Genomic DNA, 9234 nt, shown 5'->3' on the forward strand with positions numbered 1-9234 from the left:
TTCAGTGTGACCCCAGGACTGCCGGCAAGCTGCCAGAGAGGCCCGGGAGTGGGTATTTCTCTCCCCAGCCCCCATCTGCCCCCCCTTTCCACTTCCCATCTTCGCTGCCCCCGGTTCAGATCAAATGGAGACGCTGCTGACTAAGCAGGGAGTGATGGGACGAGCCCCTTGGCGCCGAATCCAGCCCAGCACCCGCCTGGATCCAGCGCGAGGAGGGACGTAAGCGATGGGGTGCATCTCCCGGGGACAGCATCCCAAAGGGGTCCCCAGCGAGGCTCTCCGGTGGCCGCCAGCCCCGGGCCACCAGCAGCACCCACGAGGCTGGGAGGACGCAGCGGCAGGGCTCACCCTTCCCGAGGAAGCGGCCACCCTCCCGGCTCCTCCCCAGAAGCGGCTGCATTTTTGAGGTGGGCGATTTCCTCACTCCTCCGCTCAGGGAATGCTAACAGCCGTGCGGTTTGGAAGGAAGTCATGCCGCCGTAGTGCTTCAGAAGTGCTTTAAAAAAATTAGCTACCGCATCCAACGCCTCCACACCCCTTCTCCCTACAGCAAGACGCTTCCCGAGGCGACCGGCCGTGTTTCCCCGCCTTGCGGGAGGCTTGTTGGGGTGATGCTCCAGGGCCATGGGTTCCCCTTCCCATCGCCTTCCCCGGAGGCAGGGCTGCTGAGAGCGATGCTGGCTGTGGATGCACGCCCAGAGCTCTGGATCTCCTGAAGCCGAGCCATCGGGTAGGTGCTTGGTCCCCAAAACTGAATGCACGAGGCAGGTGCAGCAGGTGAGCCAGGGCAAAGAGAGCAAACTTCCCCAAACAGGGACGCTGGTGCCTACAGCAGGCCCAGGGTCACCACCCAGCAGACCAGGGGCAGCGGCAGCTTTGCAGAGGTAATTACAGGATTAAGTGGAGCAACACGGGGCGGGGAGGGAAGGGGGTTATTAGCCAGATTTGATCCCAGGACCTCTGCGGCACAGGAGCAGCCTTCTCTAATTAAAGCAGAGGGGGAAGGCATGAGCTGCAGCCCTGCCACCGAAAAACGTGGGTTTAGAGGGCAGGCGATGGCTAAAGCCGAGCAGCCAACACTGCCTGGGAGGGGAAGGGGAAAGCCCCGAGGGATGGCAGGGAAACGGTGCCTCCCTCCTGCCAGGGACCTGCGCTGCTCCCCCGGGTCCTCTCCGATCCGCCGGCACGGTGCAGCGGGCTGGGTTTCTCCTCTGGGCCAGGTCAGCACGGTGCGTGGGGTGCTCCCATCCCCCAAGGAAAGTGCGTGGCCCTACTTGGAACTGGTTGGGACGAGGATGCCTGGTCCCCACGAGGTGCTGCATCAGCCTGTGCAGAGGGACGAGGTTCTGGGTACCAACACAGGGCAGGGACGGAGCCACCCACCCGCACGGGACACCAAAAGGCTCCTCGTGGCATGGCACAGCCGTGGAGAAACCCTGGGCAAGGACCGAAGAGCCCGAGTACTTGAGGGGATTCAGATCCAAAGTGCTCGGATAGGGCCGATCTGCGAGGACTGCTCATCCCCGAGCTGTGCCACCCCCAGCAAAGCCCGCCAGTGGCTCAGGTGCCCTCTGAGCAGGAGGGCACTGGGGGGACAGGAGGGGACCCAAAGCAGAAGAGGAATGTTGGGCTCAGAGAAGCTGTAACTGGGCACGAACGACCAGAGCGCGTCCCTTACCCAGGATGTATCCGCTACCAGACCTCGCACATTCCCACCTTGTTACGGGCCTTTTCTAACCACAGCATCCCCGCGCCCTTGCCACGCGTGCTGCGGGAGCGACCCACTGCAGATCTGCCCCCGCCCCATGAATGGGACCCGTCTCAGGGAGCTGCCGGGGTCCCCGCCGCGGGCACTGGTCCCTCACCCACCGCGCCAATGCCAGCTGGGGGATGCTTCGTCCCCCCACCCAACAAGCAGAATGCATCAGGATCAAACTGTGCTCCGGCCATGGATAAATCGTTCCATGTGTCATTGGGACAAAAAAACACAACCGAGAAGTATTTAAAATGAAAGGAAAAACCCCACGCAGCCAGGGCGCTGGGACGGGTCTCAGCTTTCCAGCAGGAGGGAATGCGCACGGCGGGGAGAGGCCGGAGGGACGCGGTGCGGCGGGCAGCGCTAATCGCCTTCCCAGCCGCTAATGGAGCGACCGGTGCCCACCTGGGACGCGGCTAATGACACCGAGGAGATGCCTCGCTTTTCCTTACAAGCTTCCTCCTCTCTTCTGATATTTAAATGTCAGAAGCTTCCAAGCACGTACGGACTCACATCCACGGAGCCGACCACTCTGTGCAGCCCCTCGGGCTTTCAGCCCCAAAGTACGCGCAGCTCACGTGGGCAATTACAGGGCAGCGTCTTCCCGCAGCAGGCACTCCCGGTGATAGATATTGCAAGGCACTCTGGCAGGCCGGAGCCAGAATTACACAAGCCATACGATACCCCAGCGGTGCCAGGAGACGCATACAAATTACCCTGCATGCAGGAAAGGATGGGCCAGATTCTGACCTCAGCCCCCTTGGCATCAGCCAGCAGTAACTCCATTCAGGTCGGGCCAAACCAAGACGTAAGCGACTCCATTCAAATTTACACTGGCATACCTGTGGTCAGGATCTGGCCTGGCTTGAATTAGCTGCAGCCTGATGTTACAAAAGGCAGAAACGGAGCCCAGATTTCCTAGGTTATCGAAAACAACAACAACAACAAAAGAAATCCACCAAGAAGCAAACAGTCCCCGGGCTACTCAGCCATGTGCACGGAGCTGTCAAAGGCTGGATGCTCGGATGCTTCCCCGCTCACTTGTTTCCGTAACTCATAAGCCACGCTGACCATGGGAAGGAGGGACCGACGGCGAGCATGGGTGTCCTGCTGGCCCCCCACGCCCGCCCTGCTCGCCAGCGGCCTGGGGTAGAGGCGGTCCCACTCCCGGGAGGGGAGATTTAAGCATCGTATCACCCACACGCTGCGGAGCTGAATCTGTTTTGCTGCAACACTGCGTTGCATCCCCCGGCCAGTGCAAGCTCGTGCTCCCAACACAGCAGCAGCTCATGGAGGCATCCGGAGCCCCTGGCCTTGCAGGAGCAGAAAGCACGGCTGCCTTGATGCTACCCTATTTATTAACCTCTGCTACTGCTCCACTTGTTGCTTTACCCACCTCTAATCCCACCCCAGCTACCTGAACCCCTTCGCACGCTCCCGCCGCGCCGCTCGCCTCCGTCGCGCGCTCCCGCGAGCGTCCCTCAGGGCACGGAGGGTTTTCCTCCCGCTGCTCCCAGCGGACGCACGGAACTGGCGCGGTCCCGGCCCAGAAGTCCTCATCGCTTCAACCCCTTTCCACTCCATATGGGAATAGAGCGATCTGGTTTCCATAACGTCCCTTGTTGCCTTTTCACAACATGCCGGGCACAGATGTTGAAAATAGTCTGGATGAATATTTAAAATGGTATTCAGAGATGACAACATTTGGCCGGCTTTGAAAGATCCCTCACATCGGGCAGAGGATGGCTCACGACAATGGGGCCGGAAACACGCTGCACTTTGACATCTCATTTTTTTCCCCCCTCTCCGGCTATTGGTGCGATACTTCGTGCCCCTGGTGTCACACAGCCTGTTACTGCTTGAGTGCCAGCCAAGTCTGCAGCATTTGGAAGAGGCCGTCACGTACGTTTTTAAACATCACGGGGCAAAGCGGAATATGGAAAATCTGTTGCGTTTCCATACCGAGCGCAAGTGTCCTGCGCAGGCTCAGGGAGGGGCTCGTGGGGGCACAAAATAATTGCTTCCTTATGGAGCGGGGCCTGACTAAGAGGGTGGGGGAACAGGAGGCAGAGGTGCCACGGACACCCTCGGCACGGCGGGCTGCTTCCCCGCTGAAGGAAGACGAAGCCATCTCAGCACGTGCCGCAGGGCCCGCGCCGATGCTGACCTCCTTCGGGGCTGGGAAAGCCAGCCCAGACCCACACCTCCGCCAGCTGCCGAGGCCACCCAAGGCGGGACCTCTGTCCCGGCCGGAGCCATCGTGCGCTGGTGCCCAGGGAGCAACAGCAAGGCTCCTCAGCCCAGGCTCCCAGCAGCTTGCGTTTCTGGTGGGCTCCTCGCTTCAGGCCACAGCGTGCTCAGCTGCATCCCTAGGCCTGGCTTCTCTCTTCCCCAGGCTGCAGACTCACCTCGGCTCCTTCCCTGCCCTCTTCTCTGCAGGGACCCGGCTCGCCTTCCTCCCTCCACGCCAGGCGGAGGAGGAAGGGACGCTGGGACCCCCGCAGCCCACCCTGCGCTTGGACTGCGGGACCTCCTGTCCCCTCACCAGCTCGCCCGACCAGGTGGTCAGAAAAGCACAGCAGCTCCCTCTGTTTTATAAATGGGATATTGCAGAGAAAAAGAAAGAAGAAAAAAGTTGCCCTCCATCCATCCAAATGCCTTGGAGGGTGTTTTCGGAGCACGGCTGAAGCCACATCCCTGCTGCACTGGCGACAGGGAGCTCCAGCCTCTCCTGGCTTCGAGAGCAGGCAACCGCGAACTCGGCCAGGGAAGAAGGATCTGTGCCATTTCCAGCCGTCCAGGGTTTGCACATCCGGATCTACACTCAGTATCGTCTCAGCCCGACTACAGGTCCGACACAAATGGCACGGCCGGCGGTGGGGATGCTCAGCCCGGCTTACGTCCCGTACGTTCCCGGGGTGAGCTCACCCGAGAGAGGAGTCCATGCACGAGCACTGCCTGGCCGAGCGGCAAGCCGGCAGGACCACTGCGCTGCCGGAGGAGCGCCTGCTCCTGCCCGCGGGGCCTGCCTCACCCACCCCGCTCGGCGAGAGCCAAGCGAGGCAGCAGACTGCCGAGCGCCACGTCCCCCATTGCGCCAGTTATTCCTTATCCCAAGAAAGGTATTTCCATCCACCCACTCTCCAGCGGGCCAGGGAAGCTGGGGGAGGGACAGCGCTCTGAAGAAACAAGGGTTCGGCAGCTCCGAGACAGAAAAGCAAAAGCAAACCCACCGAACGCAGCCCAGCTTCTCTTCTCCCTGTGCCACCACCCGCTCGCACGTGCCCTGGCCGGGACCGCTGGCCCTCGCCCCGGCTGCGGTGTGGGGCAGGGCGCTGCGGGGTGCCAAGGGGTCTCACCCAGCCCGGCCCCAGGACCGCAACGCAGCTGCATACACCGTGCCGGAGCTCCTTCCAGAGGGAGCCCACCCTCCGGGCCGCCCCGCAGAGGGGTCTCTCGGAGGCAGCCGGGACGGGACGGGACCAGCGACGGCCTCGCGCCTGGGTTGGCGGCAAGGGCGAAGCCACCCCGCCACGGTGCCCGGGGCTTTGTGCCGGTGGAAACCTCCGGAGCGATGGAGGCCTGCGGCGGCCGCTGCGGGCAGGGGAGCACGTGTGCGCCCCGCGCCTGGTCAGCGGGGCTGGCAGCGCAGGCAGCAGCCTGGCAGGGCCCCGCCGCTGCCTGCACCCGCGCCCGGGGCTCCCGGCCTCGGGAGGCTCCGGTCCCCCCGGCGGCTGCGCGGCAAGGGGCGGGGGGGCTGCGGCAGCGCGGGGCTCCGTACAGCGCCGGGCACCCCCGCCTCCCCCGCCGGCTCTGGCGGGGCGCTGGCAGCGAGCCGGGCCGGGCCACGGCGCGGAGCAGCGGCGGCCGGGGCCGCCCGGGGCCGGGAGCGGGGCTCGGCCGTGCCCGGCTGCGGCGGGCGGCACCCCCGGCCCCGCCGCGGGGAGGTCCCGTCTTCGGCGGTGAAAGGATGGAAAGGGAAATAAAGGGAGGGTGGAGGGGGGGGGAGAGGGAGGAATAAAAGGCAACGAGGGGGGGAGCGGCGGGGAGGAGAGCGGGCAGCGCCGAAGTTGGAGGAGCAGCTTACCGCGGGCGGCAGGTAGCGGGGCCGGGCGGCAGGTCCGGGGCCGAGGCGGCGAGAGGAGCCGGGGCCGCCGCCGCCGCGGCCGCAGCAGCAGCAGGGCGGGCGGCGGGGCGTGGGGGCAGCTCCCCCTTCCCTCGGCTGGTCGCAACACAAAAAGAAAAAAAAAAAAAAAAAAAGAGGCAAAAGAAGAAGAAGGGGGGGGAAAAAAGCGCAATAATAACAAATTGCCAGAGAAGAGGGGGAAGAAAAGAGAAAGCGAAATAGTGCAAAGCGGGAGTGCTGCTCCCGGCGGTGCGGGCGGGTCCCCAGCGCCGTGCCCGCAGCCGGCCGCGCTCCCGCCCGCTCCGCTCCGCTCCGCCGCACCGCCCGCGGCTGCTCCGGCTGCGGGAGGGAGGCGGCAGGGAAGGGAGGAAAAGAGAGGAAAGGGAAAAACAACAAAAAAGAAAAAAAAAAAAAAGCAAGAAGTGGAGAAACCGAGCCCCGGCCGCTGCCTGGAAGCGGAGTAAAAAGGCTCCAATAAATCCCGGGTTGAAAAGAAGGGAAAAGTCACCTCCCCGAGGAAATCAGAAGCAGATTTCGAGCCATTTAATCACATGCAGGGAGGTGTGTGTGCGTGTGCGCCGCCCGCCGCCGCGCTGCCAGCCCTGCCTCCGCCCTCCGCCGCCGCCCCGCCGAGCGCAGCGGCCCGGGGCCGGCGGCGGCGGGGGCAGGGGGCCGCTCCGGCGGCGGGCAGCTCGCCCCGCCGGCCCGGGCCGCCGTCGCGGGGGTGCCGGTGGCCGCGGGCTCCCACCTGCCGCCCCCGGGGCTCGCTTTGCCCGAAGCGGGTCCGTCCCCGCGGGCGGCGGCTCAGCCCGGCCCGGCGGGGCTCGCCCGGCGCCGCAGGGAAGGCAGCCGCTGGCCCGGGCCCTGCTTCCCGCAGCAGAAGCGAGGGGGGCGTTCGCCGGGCGGGCAGCAGCCTCCTCTCACGCAGGAGGACGGGGTCCCTGCCCCATCCCGTGCTGCTGCACCGGGGCCGGCCTCGGCCTCCGGTTTCGGGCAGGGGGGAAGAGAAGCGGGGGCATTTCCAGTGCGAGAGGCTGCCCCGCACCGCCGCCTGCGCCCCCCCGGGAGGGCCGGCCCCGCCACCTGCCAGCCGGCAGGAAAAAAGGTGAAACTCATTTAATCAACATTAGTGTGAGGTGGTGGAGGAGAGCAGAAAACCTGCACCTGGATCCCCTGGCTCACTGGGGGGTGTTCGCAGCACCACCGCCCCCGCGCCCTCCAGCTTGGCCTGGGGAACGTCCTTCCCAGGGACGTGAGGACTGAGGAGGGCACCGGCGGCGGGGAGGAGGGCGAGGTGCCAGCATGGTGCTCACCCGTTACCTTTGAGGCCCCGCTCCCGGAGCACCCCGGCTGCCCCGTCCTGTTGCTGCAGGGCAGCAGGTTGCAGGGAAGCGCTCCCGCGCCGGCTGGCAGATGCTTGCTGAAGGAGGAGAGCCCAGCTGGCCACGAGTCCCAGGGGAAACGCTGTTTGCCACGCTCAGCCTTGTTGCACAAAATGCGTTTTCCCCCTACTCCAGCAGCAGGGAGGTGGATAAGCCAGGGCGAAGCCACCAGGCGACCAGGCAGGGGAGAGCCAAGCCACGGACGGGGGAACTCAAGGCTCTGTAAGTCCGATGCTGCGGGTGTCCCGTAGCCCCGCTGCCTCTCTCAGGGACGCTCGTGCCAGGAGGCCAAGCCACAAGCCACAAAGCCCCAGCAGCCCGGATGCAGCCCCAGAGGGGAAGCAAGTGCGGGGCCGGCGTTTGCCTTGCGTGGGGCCAGGTGGGAGCACGGGGCAGAGCGGGGCCGGCACTTGTCAGGGAAGCGTGGGACTTTGTGCACGGGGCTGAGAACAGGCTGGGATGACCAAGGCAACGGGGCAAAAGGGAGTACAGCTCCATGATCCTGAGGTGACACAAAGCAGGAGTTGTCCCACCTGAACGTGGTTTCCTCACCAGAAAGCACAAGGACTACCATGGATGTGAGCTGTGATGCTGAGCCAGCCTGGCCTGGCTGCTCCAGGGTGGTCCTGAGGCGCAGAGTAGTCCCAGTGCTGCTCTTTCCTTTCACGCTCAGAGGACGGTATTGCACCCCCTTGCCCCGGGTCCCAAACGTGACAGCAGAGGTGCTGCCCACCACAGCCGCAAGTCCCGGGACTGCTGTCCGCAGGCCTGACGTCGGGCAAAGCCCAGCTGGGAAGGGCAGGAGCCGCTTCCTGGTTCCCCATTCCCACCGCTCCCTGCACGATCCCTCTTTGCAGGCTGGAGAGCCCGAGAGGAAAACATGAACCCGGGTTTAGCGAACAGGGGGATGCTGAGGACATCAGCAGGGACAGGACAGTCACTGTGGGAAGAACTGTACTGCGGTGACCCTGCTGGGTGTCCCTCGGTGTGCAGCATGACCATGAACGGGGCACCCACTGCTCACCGCATCGCACTAATTCCTGGGCGGGGGCTGGGAGGAGGAGAGGGCGAATGCACGGCATGGTTTTGTCACCCTGGTGCCTGCAGGAAGCTCTGCCCCCTGCAAGCTCCCGTTCTCCGCGCGCATCCGTGCCTGCTCCTCGCGTCACGGGAAGGCACAGTGTCCGGTGCCAGCCAGGCTTCTCGTTCCACGAAGGATCGCTGGAAGGACACGGGCATCCACGAGCTGTTGGAGCAAAAGCTGTGGCTCCAGCACCGAGTTAGCTGGGGCAGATACAGAATCACAGAATGGTTTGGGTTGAAGGGACCTTTAAAGACCATCTAGTCCATCCCCGCGGCAGGGACATCTTTCATTAGATCAGATTAGAAAAATTTTTTCACGCTGAGGGTGGTGAGACAGTGGCAGGGGTTGCCCAGAGCGGTGGGAGATGCCCCATCCCTGGAAACCTTCAAGGCCCGGCTGGACGGGGCTCTGAGCACCCTGATGTGGTTGAAGCTGTCCCTGCCCATGGCAGGGGGATGGAGGGGATGGCCTGGAAAGGGCCCTGCCAGCCCAAAGCCTCCTGTGGTTCTGTGATTCTATGATCAGGTTGCTCAAAGCCCCGTCCAACCTGACCCTGAACACCTCCAGTGATGGGACAGCCGCAACTTCTCTGGGCAACCTGCGCCAGTGTCACAGCACCCTCGCGGCGCAGAATTTCTTCCTTACGCCCAATCTGAACCTACCCTCTGCCAGTGTGAAACCACCGCCCCTTGTCCTGTCACGACAGGCCGTGGTAAAAAGCCTCGTTCCATCCTTCTGGCAACCCCCGCTGCACGTTGAAAGGCTGCGGCAAGGAGCCCTCTCTTCCGCAGGCTGAGCAGCCCCAGCGCCCGCCGCCCCGCGTCCCTCTCCCCCCTCTCCGCCGCCGCAGCCGGGCCGGCCCCGCGGAGCCCTTGCTGGGCCGCAG

The 9234-nt window shown here is 64.4% G+C and overlaps 1 protein-coding gene across 1 annotated transcript in view; it reads right to left on the minus strand.

Moving 5' to 3' along the window:
- The window catches only part of NTN3 (netrin 3), a 33218-nt gene extending 27318 nt beyond the window's left edge, over positions 1-5900 (minus strand). Inside the window, exon 1 of the mRNA XM_087732758.1 lies at positions 5844-5900. The gene's annotated coding sequence lies outside the window, so the exon portion shown is untranslated. The remainder of the gene's footprint in view (positions 1-5843) is intronic.
- Between the last annotated feature and the right edge of the window lie 3334 nt (positions 5901-9234).

Source organism: Nipponia nippon, unplaced genomic scaffold (assembly GCF_047370975.1).
Source record: "Nipponia nippon isolate SJK-2023a ecotype South Korea unplaced genomic scaffold, ASM4737097v1 scaffold_5, whole genome shotgun sequence".
NCBI classification, from domain to species: domain Eukaryota; kingdom Metazoa; phylum Chordata; class Aves; order Pelecaniformes; family Threskiornithidae; genus Nipponia; species Nipponia nippon.